Raw genomic sequence first — 27,713 nt, forward strand, 5'->3', positions numbered from 1 at the left:
GTCCCATGGTTAGGGTTTTACAGTCAGGGCCAGGGCCCACAGTTAGGGTATTAGGCTCAGCGCAAGGGCCCAGGGTTAGGGTTTTAGGCTCAGGGCCATGTCCCAGGGTTAGGGTTTTAGGGTCAGGGCCTGGGCCCAGGGTTAGGTGTTTACGGTCAGGGCCCAGGGTTAGGGTTTTAGGGTCAGGGCCCAGGGTTAGGGTTTTAGGGTCAGGGCCCAGGGTTAGGGTGATTTCCAGGAAGTGACCTCACAGTGACTCAAGCTACTACTTACTGTTGATTGTGATGTAATGCCAGCTGAGGCACATGCCTTGGGAGCTAAGTGGTTGCTGCCCTTGACTACTATGAAGACTGGTGTGGGAAGGGTCGCTTTGGATGCACTTGAGCAGGGGTCCCCAATCCCTGAGCCATGGAGCCGTAAGGAGCCACACAGCAGGTGAGTGGTGTCGAGTGAGGGAGTGAGGGAAGCTTCGTCTGTATTTACAGCCACTCCCCTTTGCTCACATTCCCGCCTGAGCTCCACCTTCTCAGATGAGCAGCAGCATTAGATTCTCATAGGAGAACGCACCCTGTTGTGAACCGTGCATGTGAGGGATCTAGGTTGCGCTGTGCTTATGAGAATCTAATACCTATTGATCTGTCACTTTCTCCCATCACGCTCAGGTGGGACCATCCAGTTTCAGGAAAACAAGCTTAACACGCCCACTGATTCTACATTATGGTGAGTTCTATAATTATTTTATTATATATTCCAGTGTAATAATGGAAATGAAGTGCCTAATAAACGTAAATGTGCTTAAATCTTTTGGCCCAGCTCCTACCTCCCGGCAGCCTCGCCAGGCCCAGAACTCTCTCCAGTCAGCCTCTACAGACCAAGCTCATGACTCACAATGGCCTATTGAGGCCCATACCCTACCTCACGGCAGTCTCCGCAGATGAGCCTACTGCCTCACAACAGCCTCCACAGGCACAGCTCCATCGTTACAATGGCCTCTTTAGACCCAGCTCCTGCCTCCCAGCCTTCTCTCCAGGCCCTGAACTTTCTCCGTAAGTTGAGGTAGCTGGGACTGTAGGTATACATGACGATACTTGGCTAATTTTTAAATTGTTTTGCAGACATGGGGTCTCACTTTGTTGGCCAGGCTGGTGTCAAACTAATGGCCTCAAGTGACCCTTCCACCCCTGCCTCCCATCCTCGAGGTATGTGCCACCACAAGGGGCACTTGTTCAATTTTCTAAAGAAAAAATTTCTAAAGTAAGGCTGTGGGATGATGGCAGGAAGATAAAAGAAAAACAGAAGAATAAGTTAAAATGACTTATTCACACATATTCTTTTGACAGCAAGAAGAACTGTTAGTATATACATTCCTTACAAACAAACAAACGGCAGATAAACAATGTTGTATAGGAACTTCAACACACACTGTACAATATTCCCACTTTGCTGACATAAGTTATGGAAATTTCGTGGTTTCCTTGAGTGTCGCTACCAGTATTTTGCTTCTCTGATGATTTTTATCAACTTCCTCATCTGTTAACTTCTCTCCAAAGTATGTCATGTCACGACATGCTGCCGCTGCACGAACACGGCCAGTGTCTTCCTATTAAACATGTAGAATGCTTTCCTAATTTCTCTTTTTACTCTCTGTCTTTGTGTTCTGCATTTTCCTTACTTTTATTGTCAGAAACTCCAGAAAGTCAATCGTACTAATTTATCACGATTTGCTTTATTAATTTATACTATGCTTATATGGAATTTTGCCCAACAGACCTCATTACAATTTGGGCCAGGGCCCAGGGTTAGGGTTGTTTTAGGGTCAGGGCCAGGGCCCAGGGTTAGGGTTGTTTTAGGGTCAGGGCCAGAGCCCAGGTTTAGGCTTGTTTTAGGGTCAGGGCCCAGGGTTCGGGTTGTTTTAGAGTCAGGGCCAGGGCCCAGGGTCAGGGTTGTTTTAGGTCAGGGCCAGGGCCCAGGTTTAGGGGTGTTTTAGGGTCAGGGCCAGGGCCCAGCGTTAGGGTTGTTTTAGGGTCAGGGCCAGGGCCCAGGATTAGGCTTGATTTAGGTTCAGGGCCAGGTCCCAGGGTTAGGGTTGTTTTAGGGTCAGGGCCAGGGCCCAGGGATAGGGTTGTTTTAGGGTCAGGGCCAGGGCCCAGGGTTAGGGTTGTTTTAGGGTCAGGGCCAGGGCCCACGGTTAGGGTTGTTTTAGGGTCAGAGCCAGGGCCCAGGGTTAGGCTTGTTTTAGGGTCAGGGCCAGGGCCCAGGGTTAGGCTTGTTTTAGGGTCAGGGCCAGGGCCCAGGGTTAGGGATGTTTTACGGTCAGGGCCAGGGCCCAGGGTTAGGGTTGTTTTAGGGTCAGGGCCAGGGCCCAGGGTTAGGGTTGTTTTAGGTCATGGCCAGGGCCCAGGGATAGGGTTGTTTTAGGGTCAGGGCCAGGGCCCAGGGATAGGGTTGTTTTAGGGTCAGGGCCAGGGCCCAGGGTTAGGCTTGTTTTAGGGTCAGGGCCAGGGCCCAGGGTTAGGCTTGTTTTAGGGTCAGGGCCAGGGCCCAGGGATAGGGTTGTTTTAGGGTCAGGGCCAGTGCCCAGGGTTAGGCTTGTTTTAGGGTCAGGGCCAGGGCCCAGGTTTAGGGTTGTTTTAGGGTCAGGACCTGGGCCCAGGGTTAGGCTTGTTTTAGTACCAGGGCCCAGGGTTAGGGTTGTTTTAGGGTCAGGGCCAGGGCCCAGGGTTAGGGTTGTTTTAGGTCTGGGCCAGGGCCCAGGGTTAGGGTTGTTTTAGGTCAGGGCCAGGTCCCAGGGTTAGGCTTGTTTTAGGGTCAGGGCCAGGGCCCAGGGTTAGGGTTGTTTTAGGGTTAGTGCCCAGGGTTAGGGTTGTTTTAGGGTCAGTGCCCAGGGTTAGGGTTGTTTTAGGGTCAGGTCCAGGGCCCAGGGATAGGCTTGTTTTAGGGTCAGGGCCAGGGCCCGGGGTTAGGGTTGTTTTACGGTCAGGGCCAGGGCTCAGGGTTAGGGTTGTTTTAGGGTCACGTCCAGGGCCCACGGTTAGGGTTGTTTTAGGGTCATGTCCAGGGCCCACGGTTAGGGTTGTTTTAGGGTCAGAGCCAGGGCCCAGGGTTAGGCTTGTTTTAGGGTCATGGCCAGGGCCCAGGGTTAGGCTTGTTTTAGGGTCAGGGCCAGGGTCCAGGGTTAGGGATGTTTTACGGTCAGGGCCAGGGCCCAGGGTTAGGGTTGTTTTAGGGTCAGGGCCAGGGCCCAGGGTTAGGGTTGTTTTAGGTCAGGGCCAGGGCCCAGGGTTAGGCTTGTTTTAGGGTCAGGTCCAGGGCCCAGGGATAGGCTTGTTTTAGGGTCAGGGCCAGGGCCCAGGGTTAGGGTTGTTTTAGGGTCAGGGTCAGGGCCCAGGATTAGGCTTGTTTTAGGGTCAAGGACAGGGCCCAGGGTTAGGGTTGTTTTAGGGTCAGGGCCAGGGCCCAGGGTTAGGCTTGTTTTAGGGTCAGGGCCAGGGCCCAGGGTTAGGCTTGCTTTAGGGTCAGGGTCAGGGCCAGGGCCCAGGATTAGGCTTGCTTTAGGGTCAGGGCCAGGGCCCAGGGTTAGGGTTGTTTTAGGGTCAGGGCCAGGGCGCAGCGTTAGGGTTGTTTTAGGGTCAGAGCCAGGGCCCAGGTTTAGGGTCGTTTTAGGGTCAGGACCTGGGCCCAGGGTTAGGCTTCTTTTAGTGCCAGGGCCCAGGGTTCGGGTTGTTTTAGGGTCAGGTCCAGGGCCCAGGGTCAGGGTTGTTTTAGGTAAGGGCCAGGGCCCAGATTTAGGGGTGTTTTAGGGTCAGGGCCAGGGCCCAGCGTTAGGGTTGTTTTAGGGTTAGGGCCAGGGCCCAGGGTTAGGCTTGTTTTAGGTTCAGGGCCAGGGCCCGGGGTTAGGCTTGTTTTAGGGTCAGGGCCAGGGCCCAGGTTTAGGCTTGTTTTAGGGTCAGGGACAGGGCCCAGGGTTAGGGTTGTTTTAGGGTCAGGGCCAGGGCCCAGGGTTAGGCTTGTTTTAGGGTCAGGGACAGGGCCCAGGTTTAGGCTTGTTTTAGGGTCAGGGCCAGGGCCCAGGGTTAGGCTTGTTTTAGTGTCAGGGCCAGGTCCCAGGGTTAGGCTTGTTTTAGGGTCAGGGCCAGGGCCCAGGGTTAGGGTTTTTTTAGGGTCAGGGCCAGGCCCCAGGGTCAGGGTTGTTTTAGGTCAGGGCCAGGGCCCAGCATTAGGTTTGTTTTAGGGTCAGGGACACGGCCCAGGTTTAGGGGTGTTTTAGGGTTAGGGCCAGGGTCCAGGGTAAGGGTTGTTTCAGTGTCAGGGCCAGGGCCCAGGGTTAGGGTTCTTTTACGGTCAGGGCCAGGGCTCAGGGTTAGGGTTGTTTTAGGGTCATGTCCAGGGCCCACGGTTAGGGTTGTTTTAGGGTAATGTCCAGGGCCCACGGTTAGGGTTGTTTTAGGGTCAGGTCCAGGGCCCACGATTAGGGTTGTTTTAGGGTCAGGGTCAGGGCCCAGGGTTAGGGTTGTTTTAGGGTCAGGGCCAGGGCCCAGGGTTAGGGTTGTTTTAGGGTCAGGACCTGGGCCCAGTGTTAGGCTTGTTTTAGTGCCAGGGCCCAGAGTTAGGGTTGCTTTAGGGTCAGGGCCAGGGCCCAGGGTTAGGGTTGTTTTAGGTCAGGGCCAGGGCCCAGGGTTAGGCTTGTTTTAGGGTCAGGGCCAGGGCCCAGGGTTCGGGTTGTTTTAGGGTCAGGGCCAGGGCCCAGGGTTAGGCTTGTTTTATGGTCAGGGGCAGGGCCCAGGGATAGGGTTGTTTTAGGGTCAGGGCCAGGGCGCAGTGTTAGGCTTGTTTTAGGGTCAGGGCCAGGGCCCAGGTTTAGGGTTGTTTTAGGGTCAGGACCTGGGCCCAGGGTTAGGCTTGTTTTAGTACCAGGGCCCAGGGTTAGGGTTGTTTTAGGGTCAGGGCCAGGGCCCAGGGTTAGGGTTGTTTTAGGTCAGGGCCAGGGCCCAGGGTTAGGGTTGTTTTAGGTCAGGGCCAGGTCCCAGGGTTAGGCTTGTTTTACGGTCAGGGTCAGGGCCCAGGTTTAGGGTTGTTTTAGGGTCAGAGCCAGGGCCAAGGGTTAGGGTTCTTTTACGGTCAGGGCCATGGCTCAGGGTTAGGGTTGTTTTAGCGTCATGTCCAGGGCCCACGGTTAGGGTTGTTTTAGGGTAATGTCCAGGGCCCACGGTTAGGGTTGTTTTAGGGTCAGGTCCAGGGCCCAGGATTAGGGTTGTTTTAGGGTCAGGGTCAGGGCCCAGGGTTAGGGTTGTTTTAGGGTCAGGGCCAGGGCCCAGGGTTAGGGTAGTTTTAGGGTCAGGACCTGGGCCCAGTGTTAGGCTTGTTTTAGTGCCAGGGCACAGAGTTAGTGTTGTTTAGGGTCAGGGCCAGGGCCCAGGGTTAGGGTTGTTCTAGGTCAGGGCCAGGGCCCAGGGTTAGGGTTGTTTTAGGGTCAGGGCCAGGGCCCAGGGTTAGGGTTGTTTTAGGTTCAGGGCCAGGGCCCAGGATTAGGGTTGTTTTAGGGTCAGGGACAGGGCCCAGGGTTAGGCTTGTTTTAGGGTCAGGGCCAGGGTCCAGGTTTAGGCTTGTTTTAGGGTCAGGGCCAGGGCCCAGGGTTAGGCTTGTTTTAGGGTCAGGGCCAGGCCCCAGGGTCAGGGTTGTTTTAGGTCAGGGCCAGGGCCCAGCATTAGGTTTGTTTTAGGGTCAGGGTCAGGGCCCAGGTTTAGGGGTGTTTTAGGGTTAGGGCCAGGGTCCAGGGTAAGGGTTGTTTCAGTGTCAGGGCCAGGGCCCAGGGTTAGGGTTGTTTTAGGGTCAGGGCCAGGGCCCAGGGTTATGGTTATTTTAGGGGTAGTGCCCAGGGTTAGGGTTGTTTTAGGGTCAGTGCCCAGGGTTAGGCCTGTTTTAGGGTCAGGGCCAGGGCCCAGGGTTAGGCTTGCTTTAGGGTCAGGGTCAGGGCCAGGGCCCAGGGTTCGGGTTGTTTTAGGGTCAGGTCCAGGGCCCAGGGTCAGGGTTGTTTTAGGTCAGGGCCAGGGCCCAGATTTAGGGTTGTTTTAGGGTCAGGGCCAGGGCCCAGCGTTAGGGTTGTTTTAGGGTTAGGGCCAGGGCCCAGGGTTAGGCTTGTTTTAGGTTCAGGGCCAGGGCCCGGGGTTAGGCTTGTTTTAGGGTCAGGGCCAGGGCCCAGGTTTAGGCTTGTTTTAGGGTCAGGGACAGGGCCCAGGGTTAGGGTTGTTTTAGGGTCAGGGCCAGGGCCCAGGGTTAGGCTTGTTTTAGGGTCAGGGACAGGGCCCAGGTTTAGGCTTGTTTTAGGGTCAGGGCCAGGGCCCAGGGTTAGGGTTTTTTTAGGGTCAGGGCCAGGCCCCAGGGTCAGGGTTGTTTTAGGTCAGGGCCAGGGCCCAGCATTAGGTTTGTTTTAGGGTCAGGGACACGGCCCAGGTTTAGGGGTGTTTTAGGGTTAGGGCCAGGGTCCAGGGTAAGGGTTGTTTCAGTGTCAGGGCCAGGGCCCAGGGTTAGGGTTCTTTTACGGTCAGGGCCAGGGCTCAGGGTTAGGGTTGTTTTAGGGTCATGTCCAGGGCCCACGGTTAGGGTTGTTTTAGGGTAATGTCCAGGGCCCACGGTTAGGGTTGTTTTAGGGTCAGGTCCAGGGCCCACGATTAGGGTTGTTTTAGGGTCAGGGTCAGGGCCCAGGGTTAGGGTTGTTTTAGGGTCAGGGCCAGGGCCCAGGGTTAGGGTTGTTTTAGGGTCAGGACCTGGGCCCAGTGTTAGGCTTGTTTTAGTGCCAGGGCCCAGAGTTAGGGTTGCTTTAGGGTCAGGGCCAGGGCCCAGGGTTAGGGTTGTTTTAGGTCAGGGCCAGGGCCCAGGGTTAGGCTTGTTTTAGGGTCAGGGCCAGGGCCCAGGGTTCGGGTTGTTTTAGGGTCAGGGCCAGGGCCCAGGGTTAGGCTTGTTTTATGGTCAGGGGCAGGGCCCAGGGATAGGGTTGTTTTAGGGTCAGGGCCAGGGCGCAGTGTTAGGCTTGTTTTAGGGTCAGGGCCAGGGCCCAGGTTTAGGGTTGTTTTAGGGTCAGGACCTGGGCCCAGGGTTAGGCTTGTTTTAGTACCAGGGCCCAGGGTTAGGGTTGTTTTAGGGTCAGGGCCAGGGCCCAGGGTTAGGGTTGTTTTAGGTCAGGGCCAGGGCCCAGGGTTAGGGTTGTTTTAGGTCAGGGCCAGGTCCCAGGGTTAGGCTTGTTTTAGGGTCAGGGTCAGGGCCCAGGTTTAGGGTTGTTTTAGGGTCAGAGCCAGGGCCAAGGGTTAGGGTTCTTTTACGGTCAGGGCCATGGCTCAGGGTTAGGGTTGTTTTAGCGTCATGTCCAGGGCCCACGGTTAGGGTTGTTTTAGGGTAATGTCCAGGGCCCACGGTTAGGGTTGTTTTAGGGTCAGGTCCAGGGCCCAGGATTAGGGTTGTTTTAGGGTCAGGGTCAGGGCCCAGGGTTAGGGTTGTTTTAGGGTCAGGGCCAGGGCCCAGGGTTAGGGTAGTTTTAGGGTCAGGACCTGGGCCCAGTGTTAGGCTTGTTTTAGTGCCAGGGCACAGAGTTAGTGTTGTTTAGGGTCAGGGCCAGGGCCCAGGGTTAGGGTTGTTCTAGGTCAGGGCCAGGGCCCAGGGTTAGGGTTGTTTTAGGGTCAGGGCCAGGGCCCAGGGTTAGGGTTGTTTTAGGTTCAGGGCCAGGGCCCAGGATTAGGGTTGTTTTAGGGTCAGGGACAGGGCCCAGGGTTAGGCTTGTTTTAGGGTCAGGGCCAGGGTCCAGGTTTAGGCTTGTTTTAGGGTCAGGGCCAGGGCCCAGGGTTAGGCTTGTTTTAGGGTCAGGGCCAGGCCCCAGGGTCAGGGTTGTTTTAGGTCAGGGCCAGGGCCCAGCATTAGGTTTGTTTTAGGGTCAGGGTCAGGGCCCAGGTTTAGGGGTGTTTTAGGGTTAGGGCCAGGGTCCAGGGTAAGGGTTGTTTCAGTGTCAGGGCCAGGGCCCAGGGTTAGGGTTGTTTTAGGGTCAGGGCCAGGGCCCAGGGTTATGGTTATTTTAGGGGTAGTGCCCAGGGTTAGGGTTGTTTTAGGGTCAGTGCCCAGGGTTAGGCCTGTTTTAGGGTCAGGGCCAGGGCCCAGGGTTAGGCTTGCTTTAGGGTCAGGGTCAGGGCCAGGGCCCAGGGTTAGGCTTGCTTTAGGGTCAGGGCCAGGGCCCAGGGTTAGGGTTGTTTTAGGGTCAGGGCCAGGGCGCAGCGTTAGGGTTGTTTTAGGGTCAGGGCCAGGGCCCAGGGTTAGGCTTGTTTTAGGGTCAGGGCCAGGGCCCAGGGTTAGGGTTGTTTTAGGTCAGGGCCAGGTCCCAGGGTTAGGCTTGTTTTAGGGTCAGGGTCAGGGCCCAGGTTTAGGGTTGTTTTAGGGTCAGGGCCAGGGCCCAGGGTTAGGGTTCTTTTACGGTCAGGGCCAGGGCTCAGGGTTAGGGTAGTTTTAGGGTCATGTCCAGGGCCCACGGTTAGGGTTGTTTTAGGGTCATGTCCAGGGCCCACGGTTAGGGTTGTTTTAGGGTCAGGTCCAGGGCCCAGGATTAGGGTTGTTTTAGGGTCAGAGTCAGGTCCCAGTGTTAGGCTTGTTTTAGGGTCAGGGTCAGGGTCCAGGTTTAGGCTTGTTTTAGGGTCAGGGCCAGGGCCCAGGGTTAGGCTTGTTTTAGGGTCAGGGCCATGGCCCAGGGTTAGGGTTTTTTTAAGGTCAGGGTCAGGCCCTAGGGTCAGGGTTGTTTGAGGTCAGGGCCAGGGCCCAGTATTAGGTTTGTTTTAGGGTCAGGGTCAGGGCCCATGTTTAGGGGTGTTTTAGGGTTAGGGCCAGGGTCCAGGGTAAGGGTTGTTTCAGTGTCAGGGCCAGGGCCCAGGGTTAGGGTTGTTTTAGGGTCAGGGCCAGGGACCAGGGTTATGGTTATTTTAGGGTTAGTGCCCAGGGTTAGGGTTGTTTTAGGGTCAGTGCCCAGGGTTAGGCTTGTTTTAGGGTCAGGGCCAGGGCCCAGGGTTAGGCTTGCTTTAGGGTCAGGGTCAGGGCCAGGGCCCAGGGTTAGGCTTGCTTTAGGGTCAGGGCCAGGGCCCAGGGTTAGGCTTGTTTTAGGGTCAGGGCCAGGGCGCAGCGTTAGGGTTGTTTTAGGGTCAGGGCCAGGGCCCAGGGTTAGGGTTTTTTTAGGGTCAGGGCCAGGCCCCAGGGTCAGGGTTGTTTTAGGTCAGGGCCAGGGCCCAGCATTAGGTTTGTTTTAGGGTCAGGGACAGGGCCCAGGTTTAGGGGTGTTTTAGGGGTAGGGCCAGGGTCCAGGGTAAGGGTTGTTTCAGTGTCAGGGCCAGGGCCCAGGGTTAGGGTTCTTTTAGGGTCAGGGCCAGGGCGCAGCGTTAGGGTTGTTTTAGGGTCAGAGCCAGGGCCCAGGGTTAGGGTTGTTTTAGGTTCAGGACCTGGGCCCAGGGTTAGGCTTCTTTTAGTGCCAGGGCCCAGGGTTCGGGTTGTTTTAGGGTCAGGTCCAGGGCCCAGGGTCAGGGTTGTTTTAGGTCAGGGCCAGGGCCCAGATTTAGGGGTGTTTTAGGGTCAGGGCCAGGGCCCACGGTTAGGCTTGTTTTAGGGTCAGGGACAGGGCCCAGGGTTAGGCTTGTTTTAGGTTCAGGGCCAGGGCCCAGGTTTAGGCTTGTTTTAGGGTCAGGGCCAGGGCCCAGGGTTAGGCTTGTTTTAGGGTCAGGGACAGGGCCCAGGGTTAGGGTTGTTTTAGGGTCAGGGCCAGGGCCCAGGGTTAGGCTTGTTTTAGGGTCAGGGCCAGGGCCCAGGGTTAGGCTTGTTTTAGGGTCAGGGCCAGGGCCCAGGGATAGGGTTGTTTTAGGGTCAGGGCCAGGGCGCAGGGTTAGGCTTGTTTTAGGGTCAGGGCCAGGGCCCAGGTTTAGGGTTGTTTTAGGGTTAGGGCCAGGGTCCAGGGTAAGGGTTGTTTCAGTGTCAGGGCCAGGGCCTAGGGTTAGGGTTGTTTTAGGGTCAGGGCCAGGGCCCAGGGTTATGGTTATTTTAGGGTTAGTGCCCACGGTTAGGGTTGTTTTAGGGTCAGTGCCCAGGGTTAGGCTTGTTTTAGGGTCAGGTCCAGGGCCCAGGGATAGGCTTGTTTTAGGATCAGGGCCAGGGCCCAGGGTTAGGGTTGTTTTAGGGTCCGGGCCAGGGCCCAGGTTTAGGGTTGTTTTAGGGTCAGGGCCAGGGCGAAGGGTTAGGATTGTATTAGGGTCAGGTCCAGGGCCCACGGATAGGCTTGTTTTAGGGTCAGGGTCAGGGCCCAGGATTAGGCTTGTTTTAGGGTCAAGGACAGGGCCCAGGGTTAGGGTTGTTTTAGGGTCAGGGCCAGGGCCCACGGTTAGGGTTGTTTTAGGGTCAGGGCCAGGGCCCAGGTTTAGGCTTGCTTTAGGGTCAGGGTCAGGGCCAGGGCCCAGGGTTAGGCTTGCTTTAGGGTCAGGGCCAGGGCCCAGGGTTAGGGTTGTTTTAGGGTCAGGGCCAGGGCGCAGCGTTAGGGTTGTTTTAGGGTCAGAGCCAGGGCCCAGGTTTAGGGTCGTTTTAGGGTCAGGACCTGGGCCCAGGGTTAGGCTTCTTTTAGTGCCAGGGCCCAGGGTTCGGGTTGTTTTAGGGTCAGGTCCAGGGCCCAGGGTCAGGGTTGTTTTAGGTCAGGTCCAGGGCCCAGATTTAGGGGTGTTTTAGGGTCAGGGCCAGGGACCAGCGTTAGGGTTGTTTTAGGGTTAGGGCCAGGGCCCAGGGTTAGGCTTGTTTTAGGTTCAGGGCCAGGGCCCGGGGTTAGGCTTGTTTTAGGGTCAGGGACAGGGCCCAGGGTTAGGCTTGTTTTAGGGTCAGGGACACGCCCAGGGTTAGGCTTGTTTTAGGGTCAGGGCCAGGGCCCAAGGTTAGGCTTGTTTTAGGGTCAGGGCCAGGGCCCAGGTTTAGGCTTGTTTTAGGGTCAGGGCCAGGGCCCAGGGTTAGGCTTGTTTTAGGTTTAGGGCCAGGTCCCAGGGTTAGGCTTGTTTTAGGGTCAGGGCCAGGGCCCAGGGTTAGGGTTTTTTTAGGGCCAGGGCCAGGGTCCAGGGTTATGGTTATTTTAGGGTTAGTGCCCAGGGTTAGGGTTGTTTTAGGGTCAGTGCCCAGGGTTAGGCTTGTTTTAGGGTCAGGTCCAGGGCCCAGGGATAGGCTTGTTTTAGGGTCAGGGCCAGGGCCCAGGGTTAGGGTTGTTTCAGGGTCAGTGCCAGGGTCCAGGGTTATGGTTATTTTAGGGTTAGTGCCCAGGGTTAGGGTTGTTTTAGGGTCAGTGCCCAGGGTTAGGCTTGTTTTAGGGTCAGGTCCGGGGCCCAGGGATAGGCTTGTTTTAGGGTCTGGGCCAGCGCCCAGGGTTAGGGTTGTTTTAGGGTCAGTGCCAGGGCCCAGGTTTAGGGTTGTTTTAGGGTCAGGGCCAGGGCCAAGGGTTAGGCTTGTATTAGGGTCAGGTCCAGGGCCCAAGGATAGGCTTGTTTTAGGGTCAGGGCCAAGGCCCAGGATTAGGCTTGTTTTAGGGTCAAGGACAGGGCCCAGGGTTAGGGTTGTTTTAGGGTCAGTGCCCAGGGTTAGGCTTGTTTTAGGGTCAGGTCCAGGGCCCAGGGTTAGGCTTGCTTTAGGTTCAGGGCCAGGGCCCAGGGTTAGGCTTGCTTTACTGTCAGGGCCAGGGCCCAGGGTTACGGTTGTTTTAGGGTCAGGGCCAGGGCGCAGCGTTAGGGTTGTTTTAGGGTCAGAGCCAGGGCCCAGGGTTAGGGTTGTTTTAGGGTCAGGACCTGGGCCCAGGGTTAGGCTTCTTTTATTGCCAGGGCCCAGGGTTCGGGTTGTTTTAGGGTCAGGTCCAGGGCCCAGGGTCAGGGTTGTTTTAGGTCAGGGCCAGGGCCCAGATTTAGGGGTGTTTTAGGGTCAGGGCCAGGGCCCACGGTTAGGCTTGTTTTAGGGTCAGGGACAGGGCCCAGGGTTAGGCTTGTTTTAGGTTCAGGGCCAGGGCCCAGGGTTAGGCTTGTTTTAGGGTCAGGGCCAGGGCCCAGGGTTAGGCTTGTTTTAGGGTCAGGGACAGGGCCCAGGGTTAGGGTTGTTTTAGGGTCAGGGCCAGGGCCCAGGGTTAGGCTTGTTTTAGGGTCAGGGCCAGGGCCCAGGGTTAGGCTTGTTTTAGGGTCAGGGCCAGGGCCCAGGGTTAGGCTTGTTTTAGGGTCAGGGCCAGGGCCCAGGGTTAGGCTTGTTTTAGGGTCAGGGCCAGGGCCCAGTGTTAGGCTTGTTTTATGGTCAGGGCCAGGGCCCAGGGATAGGGTTGTTTTAGGGTCAGGGCCAGGGCCCAGGGATAGGCTTGTTTTAGGGTCAGGGCCAGGGCCCAGGTTTAGGGTTGTTTTAGGGTCAGGACCTGGGCCCAGGGTTAGGCTTGTTTTAGTACCAGGGCCCAGGGTTAGGGTTGTTTTAGGGTCAGGGCCAGGGCCCAGGGTTAGGGTTGTTTTAGGTCAGGGCCAGGGCCCAGGGTTAGGGTTGTTTTAGGTCAGGGCCAGGTCCCAGGGTTAGGCTTGTTTTAGGGTCAGGGCCAGTGCCCAAGGTTAGGGTTGTTTTAGGGTCAGGTCCAGGGCCCAGGATTAGGGTTGTTTTAGGGTCAGGGTCAGGGCCCAGGGTTAGGGTTGTTTTAGGGTCAGGGCCAGGGCCCAGGGTTAGGGTTGTTTTAGGGTCAGGACCTGGGCCCAGTGTTAGGCTTGTTTTAGTGCCAGGGCCCAGAGTTAGGGTTGCTTTAGGGTCAGGGCCAGGGCCCAGGGTTAGGGTTGTTTTAGGTCAGGGCCAGGGCCCAGGGTTAGGCTTGTTTTAGGGTCAGGGCCAAGGCCCAAGGTTCGGGTTGTTTTAGGGTCAGGGCCAGGGCCCAGGGTTAGGCTTGTTTTATGGTCAGGGGCAGGGCCCAGGGATAGGGTTGTTTTAGGGTCAGGGCCAGGGCACAGTGTTAGGCTTGTTTTAGGGTCAGGGCCAGGTCCCAGGTTTAGGGTTGTTTTAGGGTCAGGACCTGGGCCCAGGGTTAGGCTTGTTTTAGTACCAAGGCCCAGGGTTAGGGTTGTTTTAGGGTCAGGGCCAGGGCCCAGGGTTAGGGTTGTTTTAGGTCAGGGCCAGGGCCCAGGGTTAGGGTTGTTTTAGGTCAGGGCCAGGTCCCAGGGTTAGGCTTGTTTTAGGGTCAGGGTCAGGGCCCAGGTTTAGGGTTGTTTTAGGGTCAGAGCCAGGGCCCAGGGTTAGGGTTCTTTTACGGTCAGGGCCATGGCTCAGGGTTAGGGTTGTTTTAGCGTCATGTCCAGGGCCCACGGTTAGGGTTGTTTTAGGGTAATGTCCAGGGCCCACGGTTAGGGTTGTTTTAGGGTCAGGTCCAGGGCCCAGGATTAGGGTTGTTTTAGGGTCAGGGTCAGGGCCCAGGGTTAGGGTTGTTTTAGGGTCAGGGCCAGGGCCCAGGGTTAGGGTAGTTTTAGGGTCAGGACCTGGGCCCAGTGTTAGGCTTGTTTTAGTCCCAGGGCACAGAGTTAGTGTTGTTTAGGGTCAGGGCCAGGGCCGAGGGTTAGGGTTGTTCTAGGTCAGGGCCAGGGCCCAGGGTTAGGGTTGTTTTAGGGTCAGGGCCAGGGCCCAGGGTTAGAGTTGTTTTAGGTTCAGGGCCAGGGCCCAGGATTAGGGTTGTTTTAGGGTCAGGGACAGGGCCCAGGGTTAGGCTTGTTTTAGGGTCAGGGCCAGGGTCCAGGTTTAGGCTTGTTTTAGGGTCAGGGCCAGGGCCCAGGGTTAGGCTTGTTTTAGGGTCAGGGCCAGGGCCCAGGGTTAGGGTTTTTTTAAGGTCAGGGCCAGGCCCCAGGGTCAGGGTTGTTTTAGGTCAGGGCCAGGGCCCAGCATTAGGTTTGTTTTAGGGTCAGGGTCAGGGCCCAGGTTTAGGGGTGTTTTAGGGTTAGGGCCAGGGTCCAGGGTAAGGGTTGTTTCAGTGTCAGGGCCAGGGCCCAGGGTTAGGGTTGTTTTAGGGTCAGGGCCAGGGCCCAGGGTTATGGTTATTTTAGGGGTAGTGCCCAGGGTTAGGGTTGTTTTAGGGTCAGTGCCCAGGGTTAGGCCTGTTTTAGGGTCAGGGCCAGGGCCCAGGGTTAGGCTTGCTTTAGGGTCAGGGTCAGGGCCAGGGCCCAGGGTTAGGCTTGCTTTAGGGTCAGGGCCAGGGCCCAGGGTTAGGGTTGTTTTAGGGTCAGGGCCAGGGCGCAGCGTTAGGGTTGTTTTTGGGTCAGGGCCAGGGCCCAGGGTTAGGGTTTTTTTTAGGGTCAGGGCCAGGCCCCAGGGTCAGGGTTGTTTTAGGTCAGGGCCAGGGCCCAGCATTAGGTTTGTTTTAGGGTCAGGGACAGGGGCCAGGTTTAGGGGTGTTTTAGGGTTAGGGCCAGGGTCCAGGGAAAGGGTTGTTTCAGTGTCAGGGCCAGGGCCCAGGGGTAGGGTTCTTTTAGGGTCAGGGCCAGGGCGAAGCGTTAGGGTTGTTTTAGGGTCAGGTCCAGGGCCCAGGGTCAGGGTTGTTTTAGGTCACGGCCAGGGCCCAGATTTAGGGGTGTTTTAGGGTCAGGGCCAGGGCCCACGGTTAGGCTTGTTTTAGGATCAGGGACAGGGCCCAGGGTTAGGCTTGTTTTAGGTTCAGGGCCAGGGCCCAGGGTTAGGCTTGTTTTAGGGTCAGGGACAGGGCCCAGGGTTAGGGTTGTTTTAGGGTCAGGGCCAGGGCCCAGGGTTAGGCTTGTTTTAGGGTCAGGGCCAGGGCCCAGGGTTAGGCTTGTTGTAGGGTCAGGGCCAGGGCCCAGGGTTAGGCTTGTTTTAGGGTCAGGGCCAGGGCCCAGGGTTAGGCTTGTTTTAGGGTCAGGGCCAGGGCCCAGGGTTAGGCTTGTTTTAGGGTCAGGGCCAGGGCCCAGGGTTAGGCTTGTTTTAGGGTCAGGGCCAGGGCCCAGGGTTAGGCTTGTTTTAGGGTCAGGGCCAGGGCCCAGGGATAGGGTTGTTTTAGGGTCAGGGCCAGGGCGCAGGGTTAGGCTTGTTTTAGGGTCAGGGCCAGGGCCCAGGTTTAGGGTTGTTTTAGGGTTAGGGCCAGGGTCCAGGGTAAGGGTTGTTTCAGTGTCAGGGCCAGGGCCCAGGGTTAGGGTTGTTTTAGGGTCAGGGCCAGGGCCCAGGGTTATGGTTATTTTAGGGTTAGTGCCCAGGGTTAGGGTTGTTTTAGGGTCAGTGCCCAGGGTTAGGCTTGTTTTAGGGTCAGGTCCAGGGCCCAGGGTTAGGGTTGTTTTAGTGTCAGGGCCAGGGCCCAGGTTTAGGGTTGTTTTAGGGTCAGGGCCAGGGCCAAGGGTTAGGCTTGTATTAGGGTCAGGTCCAGGGCCCACGGATAGGCTTGTTTTAGGGTCAGGGTCAGGGCCCAGGATTAGGCTTGTTTTAGGGTCAAGGACAGGGCCCAGGGTTATGGTTGTTTTAGGGTCAGGGCCAGGGCCCAGGGTTAGGCTTGTTTTAGGGTCAGGGCCAGGGCCCAGGGTTAGGCTTGCTTTAGGGTCAGGGTCAGGGCCAGGGCCCAGGGTTAGGCTTGCTTTAGGGTCAGGGTCAGGGCCAGGGCCCAGGGTTAGGCTTGCTTTAGGGTCAGGGCCAGGGCCCAGGGTTAGGGTTGTTTTAGGGTCAGGGCCAGGGCGCAGCGTTAGGGTTGTTTTAGGGTCAGAGCCAGGGCCCAGGTTTAGGGTCGTTTTAGGGTCAGGACCTGGGACCAGGGTTAGGCTTCTTTTAGTGCCAGGGCCCAGGGTTCGGGTTGTTTTAGGGTCAGGTCCAGGGCCCAGGGTCAGGGTTGTTTTAGGTCAGGGCCAGGGCCCAGATTTAGGGGTGTTTTAGGGTCAGGGCCAGGGCCCAGCGTTAGGGTTGTTTTAGGGTTAGGGCCAGGGCCCAGGGTTAGGCTTGTTTTAGGTTCAGGGCCAGGGCCCAGGGTTAGGCTTGTTTTAGGGTCAGGGCCAGGGCCCAGGGTTAGGCTTGTTTTAGGGTCAGGGACAGGGCCCAGGGTTAGGGTTGTTTTAGGGTCAGGGCCAGGGCCCAGGGTTAGGCTTGTTTTAGGGTCAGGGCCAGGGCCCAGGTTTAGGCTTGTTCTAGGGTCAGGGCCAGGGCCCAGGGTTAGGCTTGTTTTAGGGTCAGGGCCAGGTCCCAGGGTTAGGCTTGTTTTAGGGTCAGGGCCAGGGCCCAGGGATAGGGTTGTTTTAGGGTCAGGGCCAGGGCGCAGGGTTAGGCTTGTTTTAGGGTCAGGGCCAGGGCCCAGGTTTAGGGTTGTTTTAGGGTTAGGGCCAGGGTCCAGGGTAAGGGTTGTTTCAGTGTCAGGGCCAGGGCCCAGGGTTAGGGTTGTTTTAGGGTCAGGGCCAGGGCCCAGGGTTATGGTTATTTTAGGGTTAGTGCCCAGGGTTAGGGTTGTTTTAGGGTCAGTGCCCAGGGTTAGGCTTGTTTTAGGGTCAGGTCCAGGGCCCAGGGTTAGGGTTGTTTTAGTGTCAGGGCCAGGGCCCAGGTTTAGGGTTGTTTTAGGGTCAGGGCCAGGGCCAAGGGTTAGGCTTGTATTAGGGTCAGGTCCAGGGCCCACGGATAGGCTTGTTTTAGGGTCAGGGTCAGGGCCCAGGATTAGGCTTGTTTTAGGGTCAAGGACAGGGCCCAGGGTTATGGTTGTTTTAGGGTCAGGGCCAGGGCCCAGGGTTAGGCTTGTTTTAGGGTCAGGGCCAGGGCCCAGGGTTAGGCTTGCTTTAGGGTCAGGGTCAGGGCCAGGGCCCAGGGTTAGGCTTGCTTTAGGGTCAGGGTCAGGGCCAGGGCCCAGGGTTAGGCTTGCTTTAGGGTCAGGGCCAGGGCCCAGGGTTAGGGTTGTTTTAGGGTCAGGGCCAGGGCGCAGCGTTAGGGTTGTTTTAGGGTCAGAGCCAGGGCCCAGGTTTAGGGTCGTTTTAGGGTCAGGACCTGGGACCAGGGTTAGGCTTCTTTTAGTGCCAGGGCCCAGGGTTCGGGTTGTTTTAGGGTCAGGTCCAGGGCCCAGGGTCAGGGTTGTTTTAGGTCAGGGCCAGGGCCCAGATTTAGGGGTGTTTTAGGGTCAGGGCCAGGGCCCAGCGTTAGGGTTGTTTTAGGGTTAGGGCCAGGGCCCAGGGTTAGGCTTGTTTTAGGTTCAGGGCCAGGGCCCAGGGTTAGGCTTGTTTTAGGGTCAGGGCCAGGGCCCAGGGTTAGGCTTGTTTTAGGGTCAGGGACAGGGCCCAGGGTTAGGGTTGTTTTAGGGTCAGGGCCAGGGCCCAGGGTTAGGCTTGTTTTAGGGTCAGGGCCAGGGCCCAGGTTTAGGCTTGTTCTAGGGTCAGGGCCAGGGCCCAGGGTTAGGCTTGTTTTAGGGTCAGGGCCAGGTCCCAGGGTTAGGCTTGTTTTAGGGTCAGGGCCAGGGCCCAGGGATAGGGTTGTTTTAGGGTCAGGGCCAGGGCGCAGGGTTAGGCTTGTTTTAGGGTCAGGGCCAGGGCCCAGGTTTAGGGTTGTTTTAGGGTTAGGGCCAGGGTCCAGGGTAAGGGTTGTTTCAGTGTCAGGGCCAGGGCCCAGGGTTAGGGTTGTTTTAGGGTCAGGGCCAGGGCCCAGGGTTATGGTTATTTTAGGGTTAGTGCCCAGGGTTAGGGTTGATTTAGGGTCAGTGCCCAGGGTTAGGCTTGTTTTAGGGTCAGGTCCAGGGCCCAGGGTTAGGGTTGTTTTAGTGTCAGGGCCAGGGCCCAGGTTTAGGGTTGTTTTAGGGTCAGGGCCAGGGCCAAGGGTTAGGCTTGTATTAGGGTCAGGTCCAGGGCCCACGGATAGGCTTGTTTTAGGGTCAGGGTCAGGGCCCAGGATTAGGCTTGTTTTAGGGTCAAGGACAGGGCCCAGGGTTATGGTTGTTTTAGGGTCAGGGCCAGGGCCCAGGGTTAGGCTTGTTTTAGGGTCAGGGCCAGGGCCCAGGGTTAGGCTTGCTTTAGGGTCAGGGTCAGGGCCAGGGCCCAGGGTTAGGCTTGCTTTAGGGTCAGGGTCAGGGCCAGGGCCCAGGGTTAGGCTTGCTTTAGGGTCAGGGCCAGGGCCCAGGGTTAGGGTTGTTTTAGGGTCAGGGCCAGGGCGCAGCGTTAGGGTTGTTTTAGGGTCAGAGCCAGGGCCCAGGTTTAGGGTCGTTTTAGGGTCAGGACCTGGGACCAGGGTTAGGCTTCTTTTAGTGCCAGGGCCCAGGGTTCGGGTTGTTTTAGGGTCAGGTCCAGGGCCCAGGGTCAGGGTTGTTTTAGGTCAGGGCCAGGGCCCAGATTTAGGGGTGTTTTAGGGTCAGGGCCAGGGCCCAGCGTTAGGGTTGTTTTAGGGTTAGGGCCAGGGCCCAGGGTTAGGCTTGTTTTAGGTTCAGGGCCAGGGCCCAGGGTTAGGCTTGTTTTAGGGTCAGGGCCAGGGCCCAGGGTTAGGCTTGTTTTAGGGTCAGGGACAGGGCCCAGGGTTAGGGTTGTTTTAGGGTCAGGGCCAGGGCCCAGGGTTAGGCTTGTTTTAGGGTCAGGGCCAGGGCCCAGGTTTAGGCTTGTTCTAGGGTCAGGGCCAGGGCCCAGGGTTAGGCTTGTTTTAGGGTCAGGGCCAGGTCCCAGGGTTAGGCTTGTTTTAGGGTCAGGGCCAGGGCCCAGGGTTAGGGTTTATTTAGGGTCAGGGCCAGGCCCCAGGGTCAGGGTTGTTTTAGGTCAGGGCCAGGGCCCAGCATTAGGTTTGTTTTAGGGTCAGGGACAGGGCCCAGGTTTAGGGGTGTTTTAGGATTAGGGCCAGGGTCCAGGGTAAGGTTTGTTTCAGTGTCAGGGCCAGGGCCCAGGGTTAGGGTTGTTTTAGGGTCAGGGCCAGGGTCCAGGGTTATGGTTATTTTAGGGTTAGTGCCCAGGGTTAGGTTTCTTTTAGTGCCAGGGCCCAGGGTTCGGGTTGTTTTAGGGTCAGGTCCAGGGCCCAGGGTCAGGGTTGTTTTAGGTCAGGGCCAGGGCCCAGATTTAGGGGTGTTTTAGGGTCAGGGCCAGGGCCCACGGTTAGGCTTGTTTTAGGGTCAGGGACAGGGCCCAGTGTTAGGCTTGTTTTAGGTTCAGGGCCAGGGCCCAGGGTTAGGCTTGTTTTAGGGTCAGGGCCAGGGCCCAGGGTTAGGCTTGTTTTAGGGTCAGGGACAGGGCCCAGGGTTAGGGTTGTTTTAGGGTCAGGGCCAGGGCCCAGGGTTAGGCTTGTTTTAGGTTCAGGGCCAGGGCCCAGGGTTAGGCTTGTTTTAGGGTCAGGGCCAGGGCCCAGGGTTAGGCTTGTTTTAAGGTCAGGGCCAGGGCCCAGGGTTAGGGTTGTTTTAGGTCAGGGCCAGGTCCCAGGGTTAGGCTTGTTTTAGGGTCAGGATCAGGGCCCAGGTTTAGGGTTGTTTTAGGGTCAGGGCCAGGGCCCAGGGTTAGGGTTCTTTTACGGTCAGGGCCAGGGCTCAGGGTTAGGGTAGTTTTAGGGTCATGTCCAGGGCCCACGGTTAGGGTTGTTTTAGGGTCATGTCCAGGGCCCACGGTTAGGGTTGTTTTAGGGTCAGGTCCAGGGCCCAGGATTAGGGTTGTTTTAGGGTCAGAGTCAGGTCCCAGGGTTAGGCTTGTTTTAGGGTCAGGGCCAGGGTCCAGGTTTAGGCTTGTTTTAGGGTCAGGGCCAGGGCCCAGGGTTAGGCTTGTTTTAGGGTCAGGGCCAGGGCCCAGGGTTAGGGTTTTTTTAAGGTCAGGGCCAGGCCCCAGGGTCAGGGTTGTTTGAGGTCAGGGCCAGGGCCCAGTATTAGGTTTGTTTTAGGGTCAGGGTCAGGGCCCATGTTTAGGGGTGTTTTAGGGTTAGGGCCAGGGTCCAGTGTAAGGGTTGTTTCAGTGTCAGGGCCAGGGCCCAGGGTTAGGGTTGTTTTAGGGTCAGGGCCAGGGACCAGGTTTATGGTTATTTTAGGGTTAGTGCCCAGGGTTAGGGTTGTTTTAGGGTCAGTGCCCAGGGTTAGGCTTGTTTTAGGGTCAGGGCCAGGGCCCAGGGTTAGGCTTGCTTTAGGGTCAGGGTCAGGGCCAGGGCCCAGGGTTAGGCTTGCTTTAGGGTCAGGGCCAGGGCGCAGCGTTAGGGTTGTTTTAGGGTCAGGGCCAGGGCGCAGCGTTAGGGTTGTTTTAGGGTCAGGGCCAGGGCCCAGGGTTAGGGTTTTTTTAGGATCAGGGCCAGGCCCCAGGGTCAGGGTTGTTTTAGGTCAGGGCCAGGGCCCAGCATTAGGTTTGTTTTAGGGTCAGGGACAGGGCCCAGGTTTAGGGGTGTTTTAGGGTGAGGGCCAGGGTCCAGGGTAAGGGTTGTTTCAGTGTCAGGGCCAGGGCCCAGGGTTAGGGTTCTTTTAGGGTCAGGGCCAGGGCGCAGCGTTAGGGTTGTTTTAGGGTCAGAGCCAGGGCCCAGGGTTAGGGTTGTTTTAGGTTCAGGACCTGGGCCCAGGGTTAGGCTTCTTTTAGTGCCAGGGCCCAGGGTTCGGGTTGTTTTAGGGTCAGGTCCAGGGCCCAGGGTCAGGGTTGTTTTAGGTCAGGGCCAGGGCCCAGATTTAGGGGTGTTTTAGGGTCAGGGCCAGGGCCCACGGTTAGGCTTGTTTTAGGGTCAGGGACAGGGCCCAGGGTTAGGCTTGTTTTAGGTTCAGGGCCAGGGCCCAGGTTTAGGCTTGTTTTAGGGTCAGGGCCAGGGCCCAAGGTTAGGCTTGTTTTAGGGTCAGGGACAGGGCCCAGGGTTAGGGTTGTTTTAGGGTCAGGGCCAGGGCCCAGGGTTAGGCTTGTTTTAGGGTCAGGGCCAGGGCCCAGGGTTCGGCTTGTTGTAGGGTCAGGGCCAGGGCCCAGGGTTAGGCTTGTTTTAGGGTCAGGGCCAGGGCCCAGGGTTAGGCTTGTTTTAGGGTCAGGGCCAGGGCCCAGGGTTAGGCTTGTTTTAGGGTCAGGGCCAGGGCCCAGGGTTAGGCTTGTTTTAGGGTCAGGGCCAGGGCCCAGGGTTAGGCTTGTTTTAGGGTCAGGGCCAGGGCCCAGGGATAGGTTTGTTTTAGGGTCAGGGCCAGGGCGCAGGGTTAGGCTTGTTTTAGGGTCAGGGCCAGGGCCCAGGTTTAGGGTTGTTTTAGGGTTAGGGCCAGGGTCCAGGGTAAGGGTTGTTTCAGTGTCAGGGCCAGGGCCCAGGGTTAGGGTTGTTTTAGGGTCAGGGCCAGGGCCCAGGGTTATGGTTATTTTAGGGTTAGTGCCCAGGGTTAGGGTTGTTTTAGGGTCAGTGCCCAGGGTTAGGCTTGTTTTAGGGTCAGGTCCAGGGCCCAGGGATAGGCTTGTTTTAGGATCAGGGCCAGGGCCCAGGGTTAGGGTTGTTTTAGGGTCAGGGCCAGGGCCCAGGTTTAGGGTTGTTTTAGGGTCAGGGCCAGGGCTAAGGGTTAGGCTTGTATTAGGGTCAGGTCCAGGGCCCACGGATAGGCTTGTTTTAGGGTCAGGGTCAGGGCCCAGGATTAGGCTTGTTTTAGGGTCAAGGACAGGGCCCAGGGTTAGGGTTGTTTTAGGGTAAGGGCCAGGGCCCACGGTTAGGGTTGTTTTAGGGTCAGGGCCAGGGCCCAGGTTTAGGCCTGCTTTAGGTTCAGGGTCAGGGCCAGGGCCCAGGGTTAGGCTTGCTTTAGGGTCAGGGCCAGGGCCCAGGGTTAGAGTTGTTTTAGGGTCAGGGCCAGGGCGCAGCGTTAGGGTTGTTTTAGGGTCAGAGCCAGGGCTCAGGTTTAGGGTCGTTTTAGGGTCAGGACCTGGGCCCAGGGTTAGGCTTCTTTTAGTGCCAGGGCCCAGGGTTCGGGTTGTTTTAGGGTCAGGTCCAGGGCCCAGGGTCAGGGTTGTTTTAGGTCAGGTCCAGGGCCCAGATTTAGGGGTGTTTTAGGGTCAGGGCCAGGGACCAGCGTTAGGGTTGTTTTAGGGTTAGGGCCAGGGCCCAGGGTTAGGCTTGTTTTAGGTTCAGGGCCAGGGCCCGGGGTTAGGCTTGTTTTAGGGTCAGGGACAGGGCCCAGGGTTAGGCTTGTTTTAGGGTCAGGGACACGCCCAGGGTTAGGCTTGTTTTAGGGTCAGGGCCAGGGCCCAGTGTTAGGCTTGTTTTAGGGTCAGGGCCAGGGCCCAGGTTTAGGCTTGTTTTAGGGTCAGGGCCAGGGCCCAGGGTTAGGCTTGTTTTAGGGTCAGGGCCAGGTCCCAGGGTTAGGCTTGTTTTAGGGTCAGGGCCAGGGCCCAGGGTTAGGGTTTTTTTAGGGTCAGGGCCAGGGTCCAGGGTTATGGTTATTTTAGGGTTAGTGCCCAGGGTTAGGGTTGTTTTAGGGTCAGTGCCCAGGGTTAGGCTTGTTTTAGGGTCAGGTCCAGGGCCCAGGGATTGGCTTGTTTTAGGGTCAGGGCCAGGGCCCAGGGTTAGGGTTGTTTTAGGGTCAGTGCCAGGGTCCAGGGTTATGGTTATTTTAGGGTTAGTGCCCAGGGTTAGGGTTGTTTTAGGGTCAGTGCCCAGGGTTAGGCTTGTTTTAGGGTCAGGTCCAGGGCCCAGGGATAGGCTTGTTTTAGGGTCAGGGCCAGGGCCCAGGGTTAGGGTTGTTTTAGGGTCAGTGCCAGGGCCCAGGTTTAGGGTTGTTTTAGGGTCAGGGCCAGGGCCAAGAGTTAGGCTTGTATTAGGGTCAGGTTCAGGGCCCAAGAATAGGCTTGTTTTAGGGTCAGGGCCAGGGCCCAGGATTAGGCTTGTTTTAGGGTCAAGGACAGGTCCCAGGGTTAGGGTTGTTTTAGGGTCAGGGCCAGGGCCCAGGGTTAGGCTTGTTTTAGGGTCAGGGCCAGGGCCCAGGGTTAGGCTTGCTTTAGGTTCAGGGCCAGGGCCCAGGGTTAGGCTTGCTTTATGGTCAGGGCCAGGGCCCAGGGTTAGGGTTGTTTTAGGGTCAGGGCCAGGGCGCAGCGTTAGGGTTGTTTTAGGGTCAGAGCCAGGGCCCAGGGTTAGGGTTGTTTTAGGGTCAGGACCTGGGCCCAGGGTTAGGCTTCTTTTAGTGCCAGGGCCCAGGGTTCGGGTTGTTTTAGGGTCAGGTCCAGGGCCCAGGGTCAGGGTTGTTTTAGGTCAGGGCCAGGGCCCAGATTTAGGGGTGTTTTAGGGTCAGGGCCAGGGCCCACGGTTAGGCTTGTTTTAGGGTCAGGGACAGGGCCCAGGGTTAGGCTTGTTTTAGGTTCAGGGCCAGGGCCCAGGGTTAGGCTTGTTTTAGGGTCAGGGCCAGGGCCCAGGGTTAGGCTTGTTTTAGGGTCAGGGACAGGGCCCAGGGTTAGGGTTGTTTTAGGGTCAGGGCCAGGGCCCAGGGTTAGGCTTGTTTTAGGGTCAGGGCCAGGGCCCAGGGTTAGGCTTGTTTTAGGGTCAGGGCTAGGGCCCAGGGTTAGGCTTGTTTTAGGGTCAGGGCCAGGGCCCAGGGTTAGGCTTGTTTTAGGGTCAGGGCCAGGGCCCAGGGTTAGGCTTGTTTTATGGTCAGGGCCAGGGCCCAGGGATAGGGTTGTTTTAGGGTCAGGGCCAGTGCCCAGGGTTAGGCTTGTTTTAGGGTCAGGGCCAGGGCCCAGGTTTAGGGTTGTTTTAGGGTCAGGACCTGGGCCCAGGGTTAGGCTTGTTTTAGTACCAGGGCCCAGGGTTAGGGTTGTTTTAGGGTCAGGGCCAGGGCCCAGGGTTAGGGTTGTTTTAGGTCAGGGCCAGGGCCCAGGGTTAGGGTTGTTTTAGGTCAGGGCCAGGTCCCAGGGTTAGGCTTGTTTTAGGGTCAGGGCCAGTGCCCAGGGTTAGGGTTGTTTTAGGGTCAGGGTGAGGGCCCAGGGTTAGGGTTGTTTTAGGGTCAGGGCGAGGGCCCAGGGTTAGGGTTGTTTTAGGGTCAGGGCCAGGGACCCAGGGTTAGGGATGTTTTACGGTGAGGGCCAGGGCCCAGGGTTAGGGTTGTTTCAGGGTCAGGGTCAGGGTCCAGTTTTAGGGTTGTTTTAGGGTCAGGGCCAGGGCCCAGGGTTAGGGTTGTTTTACGGTCAGGGCCAGGGCTCAGGGTTAGGGTTGTTTTAGGGTCATGTCCAGGGCCCACGGTTAGGGTTGTTTTAGGGTCAGGTCCAGGGCCCAGGATTAGGGTTGTTTTAGGGTCATGTCCAGGGCCCACGGTTAGGGTTGTTTTAGGGTCAGGGCCAGGGTACAGGGTCAGGGTTGTTTCAGTGTCAGGGCCAGGTCCCAGGGTTAGGGTTGTTTTAGGGTCAGGGCCAGGGCCCAGGGTTACGGTTATTTTAGGGTCAGTGCCCAGGGTTAAGGTTGTTTTAGGGTCATAGCCCAGGGTTAGGGTTGTTTTAGGGTGAGTGCCCATGGTTGGCTTTATTTTAGGGTCAGGACCAGGGCCTAGGGTTAGGTTTGTTTTAGGGTCTGGGCCAGGGCCCAGGGTTAGGGTTGTTTTAATGTCAGGGCCCAGAGTTAGGGTTGTTTTAGGGTCAGGGCCCAGGGTTAGGGTTGTTTAAGGGTCAGGGCCCAGGGTTAGGGTTGTTTTAGGGTCAGGGCCCAGGGTTAGTGTTGTTTTAGGGTCAGGGCCCAGGGTTAGTGTTGTTTTAGGGTCAGGGCCCAGTGTTAGGGTTGTTTTAGGGTCAGGGCCCAGGGTTGGGGTTGTTTTAGGGTCAGGGCCCAGGGTAGGGTTGTTTTAGGGTCAGGACCCACGATTAGATTTTTAGGATCAGGGTCAGGGCCCAGGGTTAGGGTTTTAGGGTAAGGGCCAGGCCCAGTGTTAGGGTTTTAGGCTCAGGGCCAGGGCCCAGGGTTAGGGTTTTAGGCTCAGGGCTAGGGCCCAGGGTTAGGGTTTTAGGATCAGGGTCAGGGCCCAGGGTTAGTGTTTTAGAGTCAGGGCCAGGGCCCAGGGTTAGGGTTGTTTTAGGCTCAGGGCCAGGGCCCATGGTTAGGGTTGTTTTAGGGTCAGGGCCAGGGCCCAGGGTTAGGGTTGTTATAGGGTCAGGGCCAGGGCCCAGGGTTAGGGTTGTTTTAGGGTCAGGACCAGGGCCCAGGGTTAGGGTTGTTTTAGGGTCAGGGCCAGGGCCCAGTGTTAGGTTTGTTTTAGGGTCAGGGTCAGGGCCCAGGGTTAGGGTTGTTTTAGGGTCAGGGCCCAGAGTTGGGGTTTTAGGCTCAGGGCCAGGGCCTCGGGTTAGGGTTTTAGGCTCAGGGCCATGGCCCAGGGTTAGGGTTAATTAAGGGTCAGGGCCAGGGCCCAGGTTTAGGGTTGATTTAGGGTCAGGGCCAGGGCCCAGGTTTAGGGTTGTTGTACGGTCAGGGCCAGGGCCCAGTGTTAGGGTTGTTTCAGGATCAGGGCCCTGAGTTAGGGTTGTTTCAGGGTCAGGGCCCAGGGTTAGGGTTTTTTCAGGGTGAGGGCCCAGGGTTTTGGTTGTTTTAGGGTCAGGGCCCAGGGTTAGGGTTGTTTTAGGGTCAGGGCCCAGGGATAGGGTTGTTTCAGGGTCAGGGACCAGGGCTAGGGTTGTTTCAAGGTCAGGGCCCAGGGTTAGGGTTGTTTCAGGGTCAGGGCCCTGGGTTAGGGTTGTTTCAGGGTCAGGGCCCAGGGTTAGGGTTGTTTTAGGGTCAGGTCCTTGGCGCAGTTTTAGGGTTGATTTAGTGCAAGGGCCAAGGGTTAGGGTTGTTTTAGGGTCTGGCCTGGGCCAAGGGTTAGGGTTGTTTTAGGTCAGGGCCAGGGCCCAGGGATAGGGTTGTTTTAGGGTCAGGGCCAGGGCCCACGTTTAGGGTTGTTTTAGGGTCAGGGCCAGGGCCTAGGGTTAGGCTTGTTTTAGGGTCAGGTCGAGCGCCCACGGTTAGGCTTGTTTTAGGGTCAGGGCCAGGGCCCAGTGTTAGGCTTGTTTTAGGGTCAGGGCCAGGGCCAAGGGTTAGGGTTGTTTTAGGGTCAGGGCCAGGGCCCAGGGTTAGGCTTTTTTTAGGTTCAGGGCCAGGGCCCAGGGTTAGGGTTATTTTAGGGTCAGTGCCCAGGGTTAGTGTTGTTTTAGGGTCAGTGCCCAGGGTTAGGGTTGTTTTAGGGTCAGGTCCACGGCCCAGGGTTAGGAGTGTTTTAGGGTCAGGGCCAGGGCCCAGGGTTAGGGTTGTTTTAGGGTCAGGGCTAGGGCCCAGGTTTAGGCTTGTTTTAGGGTCACGGCCAGGTCCCAGGGTTAGGGTTCTTTTAGGGCCAGGTCCCATGGTTAGGGTTTTACAGTCAGGGCCAGGGCCCACAGTTAGGGTATTAGGCTCAGCGCAAGGGCCCAGGGTTAGGGTTTTAGGCTCAGGGCCATGTCCCAGGGTTAGGGTTTTAGGGTCAGGGCCTGGGCCCAGGGTTAGGTGTTTACGGTCAGGGCCCAGGGTTAGGGTTTTAGGGTCAGGGCCCAGGGTTAGGGTTTTAGGGTCAGGGCCCAGGGTTAGGGTGATTTCCAGGAAGTGACCTCACAGTGACTCAAGCTACTACTTACTGTTGATTGTGATGTAATGCCAGCTGAGGCACATGCCTTGGGAGCTAAGTGGTTGCTGCCCTTGACTACTATGAAGACTGGTGTGGGAAGGGTCGCTTTGGATGCACTTGAGCAGGGGTCCCCAATCCCTGAGCCATGGAGCCGTAAGGAGCCACACAGCAGGTGAGTGGTGTCGAGTGAGGGAGTGAGGGAAGCTTCGTCTGTATTTACAGCCACTCCCCTTTGCTCACATTCCCGCCTGAGCTCCACCTTCTCAGATGAGCAGCAGCATTAGATTCTCATAGGAGAACGCACCCTGTTGTGAACCGTGCATGTGAGGGATCTAGGTTGCGCTGTGCTTATGAGAATCTAATACCTATTGATCTGTCACTTTCTCCCATCACGCTCAGGTGGGACCATCCAGTTTCAGGAAAACAAGCTTAACACGCCCACTGATTCTACATTATGGTGAGTTCTATAATTATTTTATTATATATTCCAGTGTAATAATGGAAATGAAGTGCCTAATAAACGTAAATGTGCTTAAATCTTTTGGCCCAGCTCCTACCTCCCGGCAGCCTCGCCAGGCCCAGAACTCTCTCCAGTCAGCCTCTACAGACCAAGCTCATGACTCACAATGGCCTATTGAGGCCCATACCCTACCTCACGGCAGTCTCCGCAGATGAGCCTACTGCCTCACAACAGCCTCCACAGGCACAGCTCCATCGTTACAATGGCCTCTTTAGACCCAGCTCCTGCCTCCCAGCCTTCTCTCCAGGCCCTGAACTTTCTCCGTAAGTTGAGGTAGCTGGGACTGTAGGTATACATGACGATACTTGGCTAATTTTTAAATTGTTTTGCAGACATGGGGTCTCACTTTGTTGGCCAGGCTGGTGTCAAACTAATGGCCTCAAGTGACCCTTCCACCCCTGCCTCCCATCCTCGAGGTATGTGCCACCACAAGGGGCACTTGTTCAATTTTCTAAAGAAAAAATTTCTAAAGTAAGGCTGTGGGATGATGGCAGGAAGATAAAAGAAAAACAGAAGAATAAGTTAAAATGACTTATTCACACATATTCTTTTGACAGCAAGAAGAACTGTTAGTATATACATTCCTTACAAACAAACAAACGGCAGATAAACAATGTTGTATAGGAACTTCAACACACACTGTACAATATTCCCACTTTGCTGACATAAGTTATGGAAATTTCGTGGTTTCCTTGAGTGTCGCTACCAGTATTT

This window comes from Gorilla gorilla, chromosome 1, assembly GCF_029281585.2.
Source record: "Gorilla gorilla gorilla isolate KB3781 chromosome 1, NHGRI_mGorGor1-v2.1_pri, whole genome shotgun sequence".
In the NCBI taxonomy this organism is placed as follows: Eukaryota; Metazoa; Chordata; class Mammalia; order Primates; family Hominidae; genus Gorilla; species Gorilla gorilla.